Raw genomic sequence first — 16,895 nt, 5'->3', positions numbered from 1 at the left:
ATGGTGAAACCCCGTCTCCACTAAAAAAATACAAAAAACTAGCTGGGCGTGGTGGCGCGTGCCTGTAATCCCAGCGACTTAGGAGGCTGAGACAGGAGAATTGCCTGAGCCCAGGAGGCGGAGGTTGCGGTGAGCCGAGATCGTGCCATTGCACTCCAGCCTGGGTAACAAGAGCGAAACTCCGTCTCAAAAAAAAAAAAAAAAAAAAAAAAAAGCCATTTTGGATGTTTTTAGTTTGAGTTTTCTGCAGGATGTTCTGTTTTCTAGGTAATTTGTAGATTTTAACACTGCTTTATAAAAAAAACTCTCTCCCCAATCGGTAGCTTTGAATTCTTCGGTATTTATGGGAGGTCATATTCTTGGATTAGATGTTCTGCATTACCTTACCAAAGATGATTCTACCAGCAGTGAAGCCAACAAGGAAAAAGATCTGCTGCTTTGGGTATCTAAAAGATCACTTCATCTTGGTACTGACAGGACTGCCTCATTCTTTTTGATGGCTGTAGAGCATTCACTCCATCCACTGAATGTAACATGCTTTAGTAGTCCCCATCACTCTTCCTGTTATATCAGTGCTGAAGTACATAATACTTACATGTACATACATCATCTCCCACATTTCCAAATTGTTCTCCATTAACATTTTATCGGTATGTACTTCCACAAACAAGGTTTTAGTGTGTCTGTTTCCTTATACACTCAACAGTACAGAGTGCTACTAGAGTTTATCTGATTGGTGAAAATGTTATTTTATTCTGATTTTTAACTTATATATCTCTTGTTACAGACTTTGGGTATCTTTTCATGTGAACGAGTCATTTGTAATTCTTTCTCTGAGAGCTCACTGTTCCTATATGCTACCTATTTTTCTATTATATGGTTACTGTTTTATTATTGATATGTAGGAGCTTTAGCTGTATTAAGCAAATTAGCTCTTGGAGATATGACTTATACTGTTGCTTTTAAGCTTGTTGTTTGTCCTTTGACTTTGCTTACCGTGTTTTGCCATGAGGGAATTTTTTGTATTGACGTAATGGAATTACATCTAATTTTAAAATTTGCTTTCAAATTTTGTGTTACACTCAAAACATTTCAGATATTATGTTTATCATATTCTGAATACCCACCTCAGCCTCTCAAAGTGCTAGGATTACAGATCCGACAGTGGCTGGAGCCACTGCGCCCAGCTACTCAAGGCAAATATTGAGCCAATGTACTTGGCCATCCAAGGTTCCACCCTGGGTAGGGGAGCTCTGAGCACTGGCGTCGGAGGCAGCACAGCTTCTCGGCTGAACTCTGGGATAGACACATTTCCTGATGGGCAGAGCATTCCAAGGCTTCTCACTCACATCTTCTACAACTTCAAGTCTTGGGATGCTGCAAACCCATACTCTACATGCGCCAGCCTTCACTGAGCAGCTAGTGTGGGACAGACAGGCCAGGGTGGGCACGCAAGAGGAAGGAGACCCAGACTTTGCCTCAAGGAGATCACATTCATGCAGGGACAGAATTACTCCAGAGTGTGGCAGACTAAGGGACCAAAGCCTCTGATTTTCTTCCTTCCTTTATTTCTTTCTTTCTCTTTCTTTCTTTCTTCTCTCTTTCGCTCACTTCCTCTCTTCTTCCTTCCTTCCTTTATCTCCTTCCTTCTCCTTCTTTCTTTTTTTCAAGACAGAGTTTAACTTTTGTTGTCTAGGCTGGAGTGCAATAGCCTCAGGTGATCCACCCACCTAGGCCTCTCAAATGCTGTTATATGTGTGAGCCACTGTATCTTGCCACCTCCAATTTTCACAGAAGGTGGCACAGAGAAGTTTGGCACCCAACAGAAATGAGTTCAAATATCAGTTTCTCTGGTTCTTGGCTCAAGCCTTTCTGGTGGTCAGTGACTTCCTATGAAAGGGAATGAGGGGTCTGTGGTGACAAAATGATGCCAGGCAAGGTGACACTCACCTGTAATCTCAGCAACTCAGTAGGCTGAGGTGGGAGGATCACTTGAGGTCCTACCTGGGAAACATACGGAGATCCCAAATTAAAAAAAAAAAAAAAACAACGGGCATGGTGGTTCATGCTTGGAATCCTAGCACTTTGGGAGGCAGGGCAGGTGGATCACTGGAGGTCAGGAGTTTGAGACTATCCTGACCAATATGGTGAAACCCCATCCCTACTAAAAATACAAAAATTAGGCAGGCATGGTGATGCATGCCTGTAGTCCCAGCTACTTGGGAGGTTGAGGCAGAAAAATTGCTTAAACTCAGGAGGTGAAGGTTGCAGTGAGCCAAGATCACACCACGGCACTTCCAGCCTGGGAAGCTTCAGAGAGCGAGACTCCATCTCCAAAACAAACAAACAGGGAGAGAGAGAGGAAGAGACATCAACAAACATTGGTGATGAATGGGATAGCTGTGGCACTGCCTGGCTAAAATATATATATATAATTTATATATATATATATATTTATATATATTATTATATATATCATATATATTATATATATTTATATATATCATTTATATATATTATTATATATAAGTCAGAAGTTTTTGGTTTCTGGTGCCAAATCCAAGGTGGTTTATCAGCAAACACCCCCCGCCAGACCATGGAGTCTGTGTGCTGGGGCAGAGCCGCTTTCCCTTCAACACTGGCTCTTTTCTGAGAACTGAAAATAAGCTGTAGAGGCTGTGACTTAACTTTTCTTGGAACTGCTTTACATTACCGCCCAAACTGCAGAAAACCCTCATTTAGCACCTTTTGGATTACTGAGTTCTCTAATTCTTAGCAGCTTTTGGATTACTGAGTTCTCTAATTCTTTCTGTTGCATATTCTTGTAATGCTTAAGTTTGGCTGACAAATTATTCTGCATCAGGTGAAGCAAGAGGGGGAAGGAATGACTGTGTGAAGGAACTGGGGGCTTTGTCACTTGGTCTGTTTGTGGTTTAATGGTTGATGAGAAACAGCACCTAGAAGAGACACTGTGTAGAATGGCTTCCAATTCCAAGGGTCACAACCCTGTGATCTGTTTGCCAGCAGTTGGCTAGGACTGGGGTAGATGAACATCAGGCCACAGCCCAAGCTTACAGAGCAGCTGCAAGGACAAGGGGAAAAAATGCATTTTCAGCCATAATGACCCACATTTAGTAGATACTTTGGAGCTTGTGCAAAGACATCTTCAAGGGGCCTCTGCCTCCTTGCGATAAGGGAGATAGTGATGTCAGCCAAACCTGGGGTCCAGTCCTTGTCCTGCTGGTTTCTGTTTGACTTTGGCCTTGAAAGTAAGTCTGTGAAGTGGAGACCACTCTTCCTTTGAAGGGTGGTATCTGGTAGGTTCTTGGGAACTGAATTAGGTTTCCCGTCCTGAGAGCGGGTGTCTGTCGACAGGCACATACGCTGTTCTGAAATCATCTGTTGCTATCTCTGTCTCTGTTGGAGGTGCTTCCAGGTGATGTGTGATTGTGTCTTACTTATCTCAGTATCCCTGCCCAGCATGGGGTCTTATGTAACATACATGGGCAGTCAGTCAATGTTAGGACTGACTGGGTTTTAGGCTGGAAGACAGTGGAAATATACAAGCAAAGGCAGTGTCTTGAATTTACACGTGGCCTGCAGCAGTTTTAAAATGAAAGGAGCACCCTGCTTAGGAGGGCCTTTTGAATTGGGCCCCCTGTATAGTTTCTAGTAAACCTGAGGGTGATGGCTAGACTGTTGGGGAGTGCTCTTTAAGTACAGAGGGAAGACTTGGTAAAGACATAAAAGTGTGGAGAAAAAGGAGATAACCAGCTGAGTCCAAAAAATGATTCATGTGGTTTGGGCAGAATCTGAAATGAGAGTCCTTTGAGATTGACTCTTGATAAAGAATGCAAATTCAGCTGGGCTCAGTGGCTCACACCTGTAACCCCAGCACTTTGGGAGGCTGAGGTGGGCAGATCAACTGGAGTCAGGAATTCAAGACCAGACTGGCCAACATGGCAAAACCGTGTCTCTCATAAAAGTGCAAAAATTAACCAGGCGTGTGTGTGTGTGTGTGTGTGTGTGTGTGTGTGTTGGGGTGGTGCCTGTAATCCCAGCTACTCAGGAGGCTGACACAGAAGAATCACTTGAACCCACGAGGCAGAGGTTGCAATGAGCTGAGATTGTGCCACTGCACTCTAGTCTGTGCAACAGAACAAGGCTCTGTCTCAAAAAACAAAACAAAAAGAATGGAAGTTCAACAAAGAATTAAGTGCCAGGGACTGTGCTAGAAGCCGTCTTATGAGTTGCTTCATTTTACTGTCCCAGTACCCCTGGGAGGTCCGTTTCCCCTGTCCCCTTTCACGGCTGTGAAAACTGCAGCCATGGAGATGAAGCCCTTTGTCTAGGGGCTCTGTCTAGGCACAGAGCCAGGTTATGAACCAGTAGGTGCCCCTCATTATTAAGGACACTTGTGGGTGGTCAGGAGCAGTCCCTTCCCTACAGCAGCTCTTCTGCAGGGCAGCTCTGGGAGCTGAAGTTCTCTGCACAGGCACTGGCACCCTCTGCTGGTCTGTGCTCAGGAAATGGGATGACAACCAGTCACCAGAAAACAAAGGCACAGAATGAAGCAAAGGAACAAAATGGGGCCATGAGAAGCTTCACTCCTGTTTACCCGGGAGTTCTGCCCATTGTAGCCAGGCCGAGGTGGGGGTCGGGGGCTGCTGGATTTGTCAACCAGAAGGGTTCCGAAGGGCTTGCAGTGGGGCCAGCCTCACTGTTCATTCATTGGATAACATTGGGTGGTTTATTTCACTGCCCTTACTTCTGATATCCATAGAAATAGGATGACAGGGGGTCAGAGAGGTTAAATAATTCACCCACATGGCTGCTAGCTGGAATCCAGTGCTTAAAAGTCCACTTTAGTGGCTCACACCTGTAATCCCAGCACTTTGGGAGGCTGAGGTGGGTGGATCAGCTGATGTCAGGACAGCCTGGCTAACATGGTGAAACCCCATTTCTATTAAAAATACAAAAAATTATCCAGGCGTGGTGGCACGTGCTACTGGAGAAGCTTAGGAGAATTGCCTGAATCCAGGAGGCAGAGGTTGCAGTGAGCCAAGACTGCACCATTGCACTACAGCTTGGGCCACAAGAGCAAAACTCCATGTCAGAAACAAAAAGAAACCACAAAAGTTCACTTTATTTGGGCTTTCTGTGGCCAGACACCTGCTTGGTTCCAGGCTCTGGGGATACACGAGGTGAACAAGACTCATGGTTGCTCCCTGTGTGGTGTGGTGACTTCTCGGACTTCCCATTCCTCCTTATCATTCCTGTTTAAGCCCAAGAAAGTCCTGTGCTTTTAAGAACATATGTGGTTAGATTGGGCTCACCTGGGTATCCAGGCCAATCTCCTCATCTCAAACCCATTGCTAATTTCACGTGCAAAGTCCCTTTGGCTACATAAGGTGACATATTCAGAGGTTCTTGGGGATTAGGGCATGGACATCATTGTATGGGGAGAGACAGTCTGCCTATCTAGTTAGCTCTCTAGACCCCAAAGATGTATGTTCAGTCCAAATACAAAATACATTCACCCTGCCCCAAGGCCTCATCTCATTATAACATCAACTCAGGAGTCCAAAATCTGCTCTAAATCTTGTCACCTGAATCACCTCAATCTGGCATGGGGGAGGCTCTGGGAATAACCTATCCTGAGCAGTTCCTCTCCCTCTGTGAACCTGGAACTCCCTAAACCAGTTACCTGGCCCTAAAGTGTAGTGAGCGGCCACCCAGAGGGGTACAATCTAGTTCTGTCCCTGATCCAAGGGACCTGATATGTGATATGGGCAAGAAAGATAAGGAAGAAACAAGGAGGCTGCACATCCAGAAATACTAGACCACTAAGCCTCCTTTCCTCCTGGTCACAGAGGACAGGGAAAGGAGTTTCTCTGAAGGGTCTGTCGGCACCTCATTCCATGTCCTGTGAGCTTGGGAGAAGGCTGAGCTAGACACTCCTTCCGTAGGTACTGCTCATTTTAGAAAGTGAGTCAAGCTGGGTGCGGTGGCTCACATCTGTTATCCCAACACTTTGGGTGGCCAAGGCGGGCAGATATGCTGAAGCCAGGAGTTCATGACCAGCCTGCCCAGCATGGCAAAACCCTGTCTCTACTAGAAATACAAAAATTAGCCAGGTGTGGTGGTACACGCCTGTGGTTCCAGCTATTCAGGAGGCTGAAGCCGGAGAATCACTTGAACCCAGGAAGCGGAGGTTGCAGTGAGCTGAGATTGTAAACCTGAACTCCAGCTTAGGCCACAGAGTGAGACTCCGTCTCGAGAAAAAAGAAAGGGGCCAGGCGTGGTGGCTCAAGCCTGTAATCCCAGCACTTTGGGAGGCCGAGGCGGGTGGATCACAAGGTCAAGAGATTGAGACCATCCTGGTCAACATGGTGAAACCTCGTCTCTACTAAAAATACAAAAAATTAGCTGGGCATGGTGGCACGTGCCTGCAATCCCAGCTACTCAGGAGGCTGAGACAGGAGAATTGCCTGAACCCAGGAGGCGGAGGTTGCGGTGAGCCGAGATCGTGCCATTGCACTCCAGCCTGGGTAACAAGAGCAAAAACTCTGTCTCAAAAAAAAAAAAAAAAGAGAGTTGGAGTCAGGGCCTGCCCTGGGGTCTTCCATCAGATAGCTGTGTATTACTTGCAGGTGAAAATTTTGCCAGAGCACAGCTAAGCCTGGTTGTCCTGCTTGTAGGACTCCGGCAGATAGCTAATTATCAGCTTCACCTGGGCTGTTTTTACCTGGTCCCTATCCATACCTTCAATTAGGATCCACGTGCTGGGGGCTCAAGAAAGTCTAAGCGTTTAGAAACCTCTCCGGTGAGTCTCATCATCAACCAGGTTTGGCAGACAGGGATCTACAGCTTTCTGGCCCAGAGACACCTGGGGCGCAGGAGGGGTCAGAGCTGCCCGTGATGCTGGTTGTGAACTGGTGAAGGCTCCCTCGAGTGGGGACCCTGGAGCCCAGGGGACCAGAACCAAGGGGTCCCTGCCTGCCCCAGGCTTCTGAGGAGGAGAGGAAAGGAAGGCTGGAAAAGCCCCTGTGGAGGAATAGAGCTGCTCTACCTCCTGGACGTCCAGGGCCATCCTTGATACTGGGCCGTTGCAAGGTAGTGATATCAAGTTCCATCTTGAAAAAGCTCTGTGACTGGGTGCAGTGGCTCACACTTGTGATGTCAGCAATTTGGGAGGCCAAAGCGGGCAGATCACCTGAGGTCAGGTGTTCGAGACCAGCCTGGCCAACATGGCGAAACCCTGTCTCTACTAAAAATAGAAAAATTAGCTGGACGTGGTGGTGTGTGCCTATATTCCCAGCTACTTAGGAGGCTGAGGCAGAAGAGTCGCTTGAACCCAGAAGGCATAGGTTGCAGTGAGCTGAGATCACTCCATTGCATTCCAGCCTGAGTGTCACAGTGAGATTCCATCTCAAAAAAAAAAAAAAAAAAAGTGAGCCCTTTTACAGAAAACTATTAAGTAAACAATAGTACAGTGGTACCTGAGAGACTGATGTGTGGCTACTTGCGTTCCCTTGATGTTCTAGAGTAGAGCTGCACTGTCTAATGTGATTGTCAGCAGCCTCGTGGATATATGGAGTACTTGGAATGTGCTGGTGTGACAGGCAGAGTTGCCAAACTCAGTAAATAAAAATTGAGGGTGCCTCCTCCATGAGTGTGGGCTGTGCACAGTGACTTTCTTCCAGAACAGAAAGGGGGATAAAAGAGTAACTTTACAGTGGCAAAACCTGACAGACTGCCCCAGCCAGCCAGCGAAGGTTAACTGTCAGGTGATACACCACGTTAACAGCACACCTGGGTAAGACACCTGAGGCCCTGGGGGGCCAGGACTTAGAAGCTTCAAATTCGACAGCCACTCCTCTCCTCACTGCTCTCACGTGGCTCCTGCAGAGAGTAGTGACAGTGCCCTAAGGGGTCTTTAGGAGGCTAATGGGACCACAGGAAGTCTCTTGGAGGCCTGAAGAGACATATGAGGACTTGGCATTTTCAACAGGTATGACCGCTGGGGTTGGTGCTTGAAACCTCTGGTCAGAGCTGGTAATGCTTCCTAATGAATTGCCACAAACTAAGGAGCTTAAAAACACAAATGTATTGGCCGGGTGCAGTGGCTCACAACTGTAATCCCAGCACTTTGGGAGGCCAAGGCAGGCGTATCACCTGAGGTCGGGAGTTCAAGACTAGCCTGACCAACATGGAGAAATCTTGTCTCTACTAAAAATACAAAAACTTAGCCAGGCATGGTGGTGCATGCCTGTAATCCCAGCAATTTAGGAGGCTGAGCAAGGAGAATCGCTTGAACCTAGGAGGCAGAAGTTGCAGTAAGCCAATATTGCACTACTGCCCTTCAGCCTGGGCAACAAAGCAAGACTCCATCACAAAAAAAGAACAGCTTTGTTAAATTCCTCCCATGTGTGGATGTACTTGCTGTAATGTTTATTCCTGCTATTATGAGTCACGTGCTCCCAGGGTGGCCCTGCCCATTGCAAGACGTCTTTTGTCTTCCTAAGTGTGAGACAGTGTTTTCCCTGCCTTTACCACATCGTCCGTCTCTCTGGCTGGTGTCACAGCCCTTTAAGGAGAATGAGCACATTGGCTCTGGGATCTTGGTCTCCCCAGTTTGCCAGCAGGCCCCGACTTGGCATGAGAAATAAATGTCAGTGGAAAAAATCTTTCTATTTTTTGAGATGGAGTCTTCCTCTGTTGCCAGGCTGGAGTGCAATGACACAATCCCGGCTCACTGCAACTTCTGTCTTCCAGGTTGAAGTGATTCTCCTGCCTCAGCTTCCTGAGTAGCTGGGACTACAGGCACGTGCCACCACACCCAGCTAATTTTTGTATTTTTTAGTAGAGATGGGCTTTCACCATGTTGGCCAGGATGGTATTGATCTCTTGAGCTTGTGATCTGCCCACCTCAGCCTCCCAAAGTGCTGGGATTGCAGGTGTGAGCCACCGGGTCCGGCTAGAAAAGTCTTTTTAAAGATGCCCGTATATAGTAAAACGCATATCCCAAGGCAAAAGGTGTTGCACCTGTTGATGTGTGTCTTAAGAAGCCCGAGTAGCTGGGCGCGGTGGCTCAAGCCTGTAATCACAGCAGTTTGGGAGGCTGAGGCGGGTGGATCACGAGGTCAAGAGATCGAGACCATCCTGGTCAACATGGTGAAATCCCGTCTCTACTAAAAATACAAAACATTAGCTGGGCATGGTGGTGGGTGCCTGTAATTCCAGCTTCTAAGGAGGCTGAGGCAGGAGGATTGCTTGAACCCGGAAGGTGGAGGTTACAGTGAGCCAAGATCACGCCATTGCACTCTAGCCTAGGTGACAGTGAGAGACTATGTCTCAAAAAAAAAAAAAAAAGAAAAAAAAAAAAAGATTAAAGCAGCAGAGCATTCAAGCAAGCGTTAGGGACCCTTTTGAGCACAGGACCCTGGCTGTGTACTTTGTACACTGGCCCAGGTCTGGAGACAGTGCAAGGCAGGCAGCCGGCCTGCACCATGTGGGTCAACTGAGTCACCCTGCCCTTTGCGGGGGCTGATGGGGATCTTTTCTAGGCCATTGGCCTAGGCAAGGCTGATGATATGAGTGGGGCTTACCCTGGTCTGGGCTGAATATGATACACTGGGACAAGTTGAAGGGAGGGGGATTGGAACGGGGTGCTCCATAGAGCATCATCTGTGTACAACGGGAAGCTCCTGAGCTTGGACACGTGACTTAATCATCTATCACAAAGTTCAGAGCAAAACCCAGAAGACCAGGCAATGATGCATTGAAACTGTCACTACCCAAGTGAGCATTTTCCTGTATCATTAAAAAATGTTTTATAGACAAGAGGTCTCACTGTGTTGGCCAGGATGGTCTCAAACCCTTGGTCTCAAGTGATCCTCCTGCCTTGGCCTCCCAAGGTGTTGGGATTATACTCATGAGCCACTGCCCCTGGCCTCCAACACTGTTTTAAAGTTTTTGATATATCTGTGATTTTTTGGTCATACCTATTTTGTTACTTCCATTAGAGAAAATTGACCTGGCCAGGTGAGGTGGCTCACACCTGTAATCCCAGTATTTTGGGAGGTTGAGGTGGGCAGATCACATGATGTTTCTCCTGTGAGCGTTTGAGACCAGTTTGGACAACATGGTGAAACTCTGCCTGTACTAAAAACACACAAATTAGCCAGGCATGGTGATGGGTGTTTGTAATCCCAGCTCCTCAGGAGGCTGAAGCAGGAGAATCTCTTGAACCCATGAGATGGAGATTGCAGTGAGCTGAGATTGTGCCACTGCCCTTCTGCCTGGGCTACAGAACAAGACTGTCTCAAAAAAAAAAAAAAAAAAAAAAAAAAAACAACTGCAAAAGCAGATTTTTGTCACTGCACTAATCACTAACCATGGGCATATAAGGACAAATGAAATAAGAGAAATAATAATTTATGCCTTGTTTTCTTTGCCTTTGACCTTCAGCCCCATGCATTCCCGCAAATGCTTTGCCCACAGCAAACCTTTGAAAACCTTAACTTTTCTGTTTTAAGTGAGATTTCCAAGTGAATTGATGTTGTCTGGAAAGACAATCCCTTTACTGGAGAGCAACTGGTATTTGAAGAGAATGAGATCAGGTTGCTAAGGACACCTTTGTTTGCAATTTGGTTTATATAAATTATTGGTGAGTAAGAAAAATAAGTTTATTCTTTCTTTCAGATGGTAAACCAGAGGAGAGGCATGTTATGGGGTAAAGTGAGTCATGGGGCGTGGGAGGCTCAGATGGAACAGGGCTCCTCTGGAATGCCTCTCTTTCTTGACTTGGGACTTCTAATTTACCTAGCAGGCCTCAAATTAAAGGACAAACAAAGGCTTCTAATCTGGTTGGGTGGGAACAGATAAAAGTTCCTCTGGGTGGATGGATAGGGGAGGGAAGGAGAAAGTTTGCAGAAACTGAAAGGGGATATTTTGGGGGGAGAAAGGAAGAAACCTGTTGTTTAATTACAAAACCAAAATATAATTTTCAGTGCCTTCCTTCTCCTACCAGTCGTTTAAGAAATTGACATGTAATTCACATACCACAAAATGCAGCAGTTTAAAGTGTACCATTCTCTGGTATCTGTTTGCTTGTTTTTGAGATGGTGTCTTGCTCTGTCACCCAGGCTGGAGTATGTGGTATAATCTCCGTTCACTGCAACTTGTGTCTCCCAGATTCAAGCCATTCTCCCATGGCAGGCTCTCAAGTATCTGGGGTTAAAGACACCTGCCATCGTGCCTGGCTAATTTTTGTATTTTTAGTAGAGACAAGGTTTCACCATGCTGGCCAGGCTGGTCTTGAACTGCTGACCTCAGGTAATCTGCTCACCTTAGCCTCCCAAAGTGCTGGGATTACAGGCCTGAGCCACTGCACCAACCTCATATTCTTTTTTTTTTTTTTTTGAGACGGAGTTTCGCTCTTGTTACCCAGGCTGGAGTGCAATGGCGCGATCTCAGCTCACCGCAACCTCCGACTCCTGGGTTCAGGCAATTCTCCTGCCTCAGCCTCCTGAGTAGCTGGGATTACAGGCACGCGCCACCATGCCCAGCTAATTTTTTGTATTTTTAGTAGAGACGGGGTTTCACCATGTTGACCAGGATGGTCTCGATCTCTCGACCTCATGATCCACCCGCCTCGGCCTCCCAAAGTGCTGAGATTACAGGCTTGAGCCACAGCGCCGGCCACATTCTGTTTGTAATTGTTCCGTGGAAGAAGTAGGAAGCCCACATATTACTTATCTATTTATCTAATGTAAATAGAGCTTTCTTATAACTAATGTTTACATAGATATCTTTTTTCATCCTGTTGTTTTCATCTTAGCTGTGATTTGTATTTAAAGGGTACCTCTTCTACACATTCGATAGATGGGTCATGTTTTTGTGTTTCTTAAAATTCAATCTCACTATCTCACTTTAATTTGGAGTGTTTAGTTCACTTACAGTTCAATAAAATTTCTAACTTACACCATTTTTATTTATTTTTTTTCCTTTTGAGGCAGTCTTGCTCTGTTGCCCAGGCTGGAGTACAGTGACGTGATCTCGGCTCACTGCAATCTCTGTCTCCCAGATTCAGGCAATTCTCTTGCCTCAGCCTCCCAAGTAGCTGGGATTACAGGTGTGCACCACTGTGCCTGGCTAATTTTTTTTTTTTTTTTTTTTTTTGTATTTTTAGTAGTGAGCCAGTGTGCCTGGCCTATTTCTCTTTTGTTTTTTGTTCCTCCTTTCCTCACACAAGCCACCCCCATTTTCAGCATGATTACAGATGCTCCTTGACTCATGACAGGGTCATATCCCCATAAATCTATCATAAATTGGTAATAGCAGCCAAGTGGAGTATCTCAGGTCCATAATCCCAATACTTTGGGAGGTCAAGGTGGGAAGATTGCTTGATCCCTGGAGTTCAAGACCAGTCTGGGCAACACAGCGAGATCCTGTGTCTCCAAAAAAAAAAAAAAAAAAGTTGAAAATATACTAAGTTGAAAATGCATTTATTATTTTTTGAGACAGTCTCACAGTGTCATCCAGGCTGGAGTGCGGTGGGGCAATCTTGGCTCACTGCAACCTCTGCTTGTCAGGTTCCAGTGATTTTCCTGCCTCAGCCTCCCGAGTAGCTGGGATTACAGGCGTGAGCACTGGCTAAATTTTGTATTTTTAGTAGAAACAGGGTTTCACCATGTTGGTCATGCTGGTCTTGAACTCCTGACCTTGTCATGATCCACCCATCTCAGCCTCCCAAAGTTCTGGGATTACAGGTGTAAGTCACTACATCTGGCCAAAATTTTTTATTTTTTGAGAGATGAGGTCCTGCTCTGTTACCCAGGCTGGAGTGCAGTGGCATGATTATAGTTCACTGCAGCTTCAGCCTCCTGGGCTTAAGTGATCCCTCCTGCCTCAGCCTCCCAAGTAGATGGGATTACAAGTGCACACAACTGCACGTGGCTAATTTTTTTATCTTCTTTATAGAGACAGTGTCTCACTATGTTTCCCAGGCTGGTCTCTAACTCCTGGGTTCAAGTGATCCTCTCACCTGAGCCTCCTGAAGTACTGGGATTAAAGGCATGAGCCACTGCACCTGGCCATCATGTAATTTATTGAATATTATACTAACAGTAAAAATGGAAAGGTTGTATTAGTACTAATTTTTTTTTTTTTACTCCACTCAGGCTGCAATGCAGTGGTGCGATCTCAGCTCACTGCAACCTTCGCCTCCTGGGTTCAAGCCATTCTTCTGCCTCATCCTCCCAAGTAGCTGGGATTACAGGCACATGGGACCATGCCCAGCTAATTTTTGTAATTTTAGTAGAGCCGGGGTTTTGCCATGTTGGCCAGGCTGGTCTCAAACTCCTCACTTCAGGTGATCTGCCCATGTCAGTCTCCCAAAGTGCAAATACTGGGATCACAGGTGTGAACAACTGTGCCCGGCCAAAAACTAAAATTTTAAAAAAGACACAGTCTACATGTTTCTCCTCTATCCCTTTTCCTTATTATTTATTTATTTATTTATTTATTTAGAGACAAGTTTTTGGTCACTGATTCATCTTGCTCTGTCACCCAGGCTGGAGTGCAATGTCACAATCTCAGCCCACTGCAACCTCCGTCTCCCAGGTTCAAGTGATTCTCTTGTTTCAGCCTCCTGAGTAGCTGGAATTACAGGCACGTGCTACCACACCTGGCTGATTTTTGTATTTTTGGTAGAGACAGGATTTCTCCATGTTGGTCAGGCTGATCTCAAACTTCTGACCTCGTGATCCACCCACCTTAGCCTCCCAATGTGTTGGGATTACAGGCGTGAGCCTCCTTGCCTGGCCTATCCCTTTTCCTTTCTATGGATTTTGGAAGACTCCACACTGTTGGGCCTCTAGCATTTCTTTTTTTTTTTTTTTTTTTTTTTGAGATGAAGTTTTGCTCTTGTTACCCAGGCTGGAGTGCAATGACGCGATCTCGGCTCACCGCAACCTCCGCCTCCTGGGTTCAGGCAATTCTCCTGCCTCAGCCTCCTGGTTAGCTGGGATTACAGGCACGCGCCGCCACGCCCAGCTAATTTTTTGTATTTTTAGTAGAGACGGGGTTTCATCATGTTGACCAGGATGGTCTTGATCTCTTGACCTCGTGATCCACCCGCCTCGGCCTCCCAAAGTGCTGGGATTACAGGCTTAAGCCACTGTGCCCGGCTCTTTCCTCAGTAATTTGGAAGAAGATGAGCAGGATTGGTATTGATTCCATAAATGTTTGGTACAAGTCACCCATGAAGCCATCTGTTCTTGTACTTTCTTGTCAAGTTTTTGGTCACTGATTCATCTTCTATTTCATTTATTTCTGTTCTAACCTTAAGTATTTCCTTCCTTCTCCTACTTTGGGTTTAGGCTGTTCTTCTCTTCCTAATAATTTAAGGTACAAAGTTAGGATTGCAGTTTGAGAGCTTTTTCCTTTTTCTTTTATTTGAGAGAGGGTCTTGCCACTTGCTGAGTTAGTCTCAAACTCCTGGGTTCAAGCAATCTCCTGGCCTCAGCCTTCCAAGTAGATGGGATTATAGAACAGTGTCACTATGCCTGGCTACTGCTGCTTTTTTTTTTTTTTTTTTTGTGGGGGTGGGGGGTAATGGAGTCTAGCTGTCTCTCCCAAGCTGGAGTGTAGTGGTACAATCTTGGCTCACTGCAACCTCCTCCTCATGGGTTCAAATGATTCTCCTGCCTCAGCCTCCCAAGTAGCTGATATTACAGGTGCTTGCCACCACACCTGGCTAATTTTATGTTTTTAGTAAAGATGGGGTGCCCGTGTTAGCCAGGCTGGTCTTGAACTCCTGACATCAGGTTATCTGCCTGTCTCGGCCTCCCAAAGTGCTGGGATTACAGATGTGAGCCACTACCTCCAGCCAGCTTTTTTTTTTAAATGTAAGCATGTACAGCTATAAATTTCCCTCATAGCACTGCTTTTGCTGCATCCCATAGATTTGATACATTGTTTTGTCTCCAAATACTTTATAATTTTCCTTATTTTTCTTTGATTCATAGTTTTATAGTATGTTGTTGAGTTCCCATAGATTTGTGAATATTCCAGTTTTCATTCTGCTATTATGATTTCAGTCCTTTAAAATGTATTAAATCTTGCTTTCAGGCCTAATGTATGACCTTTTCCAGAGAACATTCCACATGTACTTTGAAGAATGTGTATTCTGCTGCTGGGTGAACTCATCTGTGTATGTCTGGTAGGTCCAATTTGTCTGTAGTATCATTCAAGCTCTCTGTTTCCTTCTTTATCATCCGTCTGGGTGTTGTATCCATTATTGAAAGTCAATTATTGGGCCAGGCACAGAGGCTCATGCCTGTAATCCCAGCACTTTGAGAGGCCAAGGTGGGTGGATCACTTGAGGTCAGGAGTTCAAGATCAGCCTGGCCAATGTGGTGAATCCCTGTCTCTACTAAAAATAGCTGGGCATGGTGGCATACACCTGTAATCCCAGCTACTCTGAGGCTGAGGCACGAGAATCACTTGAATTCAGGAGGCTGCAGCTGCACTCCAGCCTGGGAAACCAAGATTCTGTCTGGAAAAAAAAAAGTGAGGTGTTGAAGTTTCCTACAAGTTTCATAGAACTGTTTCTTCTTTCATTCTGTCAGTGTTTGAGTCATATATTTAGGAGCTGTGAGGTGCGTTGCACATACCTTTATAACTGTTGCATCTTTTTGGTGAATGGACTGTTATCTCTTTATTTATTTATTTATTTATTTATTTATTTTTTGAGACGGAGTTTCGCTCTTGTTACCCAGGCTGGAGTGCAATGGCACGATCTCGGCTCACCGCAACCTCCGCCTCCTGGATTCAAGCAATTCTGCCTCAGCCTCCTGAGTAGCTGGGATTACAGACACGCGCCACCAACTGTTGTTATCTCTTACAACAGCTTTTGACCTTAAGTCTATTTAGTCTGAGATTAATCTAGCTCCTCCCTCCTTTTTTCAGTTACCATTTCCATGGAGTATCTTTTTTGTCATCCTATGTGTAAGTCTCTCACTGTCTTTAGATAGTGGAAATAGTTTGCACTTTTAAAGATTATCATCTGGTGAAACTCAATAGCCTGGTGGGTGACTGTGCCATGAGGCCCACAGCCAGGGACTAAGGTGAGCAGTTGTTCTGGGAGGACTCCAGCACACCATTTACGGGGCTTTTAGGTGCCACTCTGTGGATTGTTTTCTGCATGGCTTATGGTTTGTTTTCTTTCTCGTTTCCTTCCTTCTGCCTTCCTTTGTGTTTAATTTTTGTGTGTGACACACTTAGAATCCCTTCCTTTTGTGTACATTCTATAGATATTTTCTTTGTAATTACCATGAGGATTACATAATACATCCTGAAGATATAGCAATTGATTTTAAACTAGTAAGTTCAATCACATACCAAATATTCAACTCCTCGACAGCTCTACCCCATCCTATGTTTTCATTGCAAAGTATATCTATATTTTAGAGAGAGGGTCTCACTCTGTCACCCAGGCTGGAGTGCAGTGTCACTGTCGTAGCTCATTGTAACCTGAAGCCCCTGGACTGAAGTGATCCTCCATAGCCGAGACTACAGACAGGTGCACGCCACCATGCCTAATTTTTAAAAATAAATTACATATTTAACATAGGCTTATGGTTACACATCTCTTTTAAATCCAGTAAAATAATTAAAATCAGAGATGTGAATCAAAATTCCAATAATACAGGTCTTTATATGTGGCTTCAAATGTCCACCTAGCATCTTTTTGTTTTGACTTGAAGAACTCCCTTTAGCATTTCTTGCAGGACAGGTCCCAATGTAATGAACTGTCTCAGCTTTTGTTTATCTGAGAATGTCTTAATTTCTCTGGTCAGGTGATAGGTGGAAGGATCACATGAGGT

General features: G+C 45.5%; 1 protein-coding gene across 4 annotated transcripts in view; it reads left to right on the top strand.

The window, feature by feature from the left end:
• Positions 1 to 16,895, top strand: part of LOC104650448 (myosin light chain kinase, smooth muscle-like) — a 64,677-nt gene that overhangs the window by 5,658 nt on the left and 42,124 nt on the right. For all 4 annotated transcript variants that reach the window (XR_012518760.1, XR_012518761.1, XR_012518762.1 and 1 more), the window contains exon 2: positions 15,139 to 15,229. The gene's annotated coding sequence lies outside the window, so the exon portion shown is untranslated. The remainder of the gene's footprint in view (positions 1 to 15,138; positions 15,230 to 16,895) is intronic.

The sequence above is a fragment of the Saimiri boliviensis genome, chromosome 8 (assembly GCF_048565385.1).
Source record: "Saimiri boliviensis isolate mSaiBol1 chromosome 8, mSaiBol1.pri, whole genome shotgun sequence".
Classification (NCBI taxonomy): Eukaryota; Metazoa; Chordata; class Mammalia; order Primates; family Cebidae; genus Saimiri; species Saimiri boliviensis.
The sequence above is the reverse complement of the archived record's forward strand: the minus strand, read 5'-3'. Positions and strand labels throughout refer to the sequence as shown.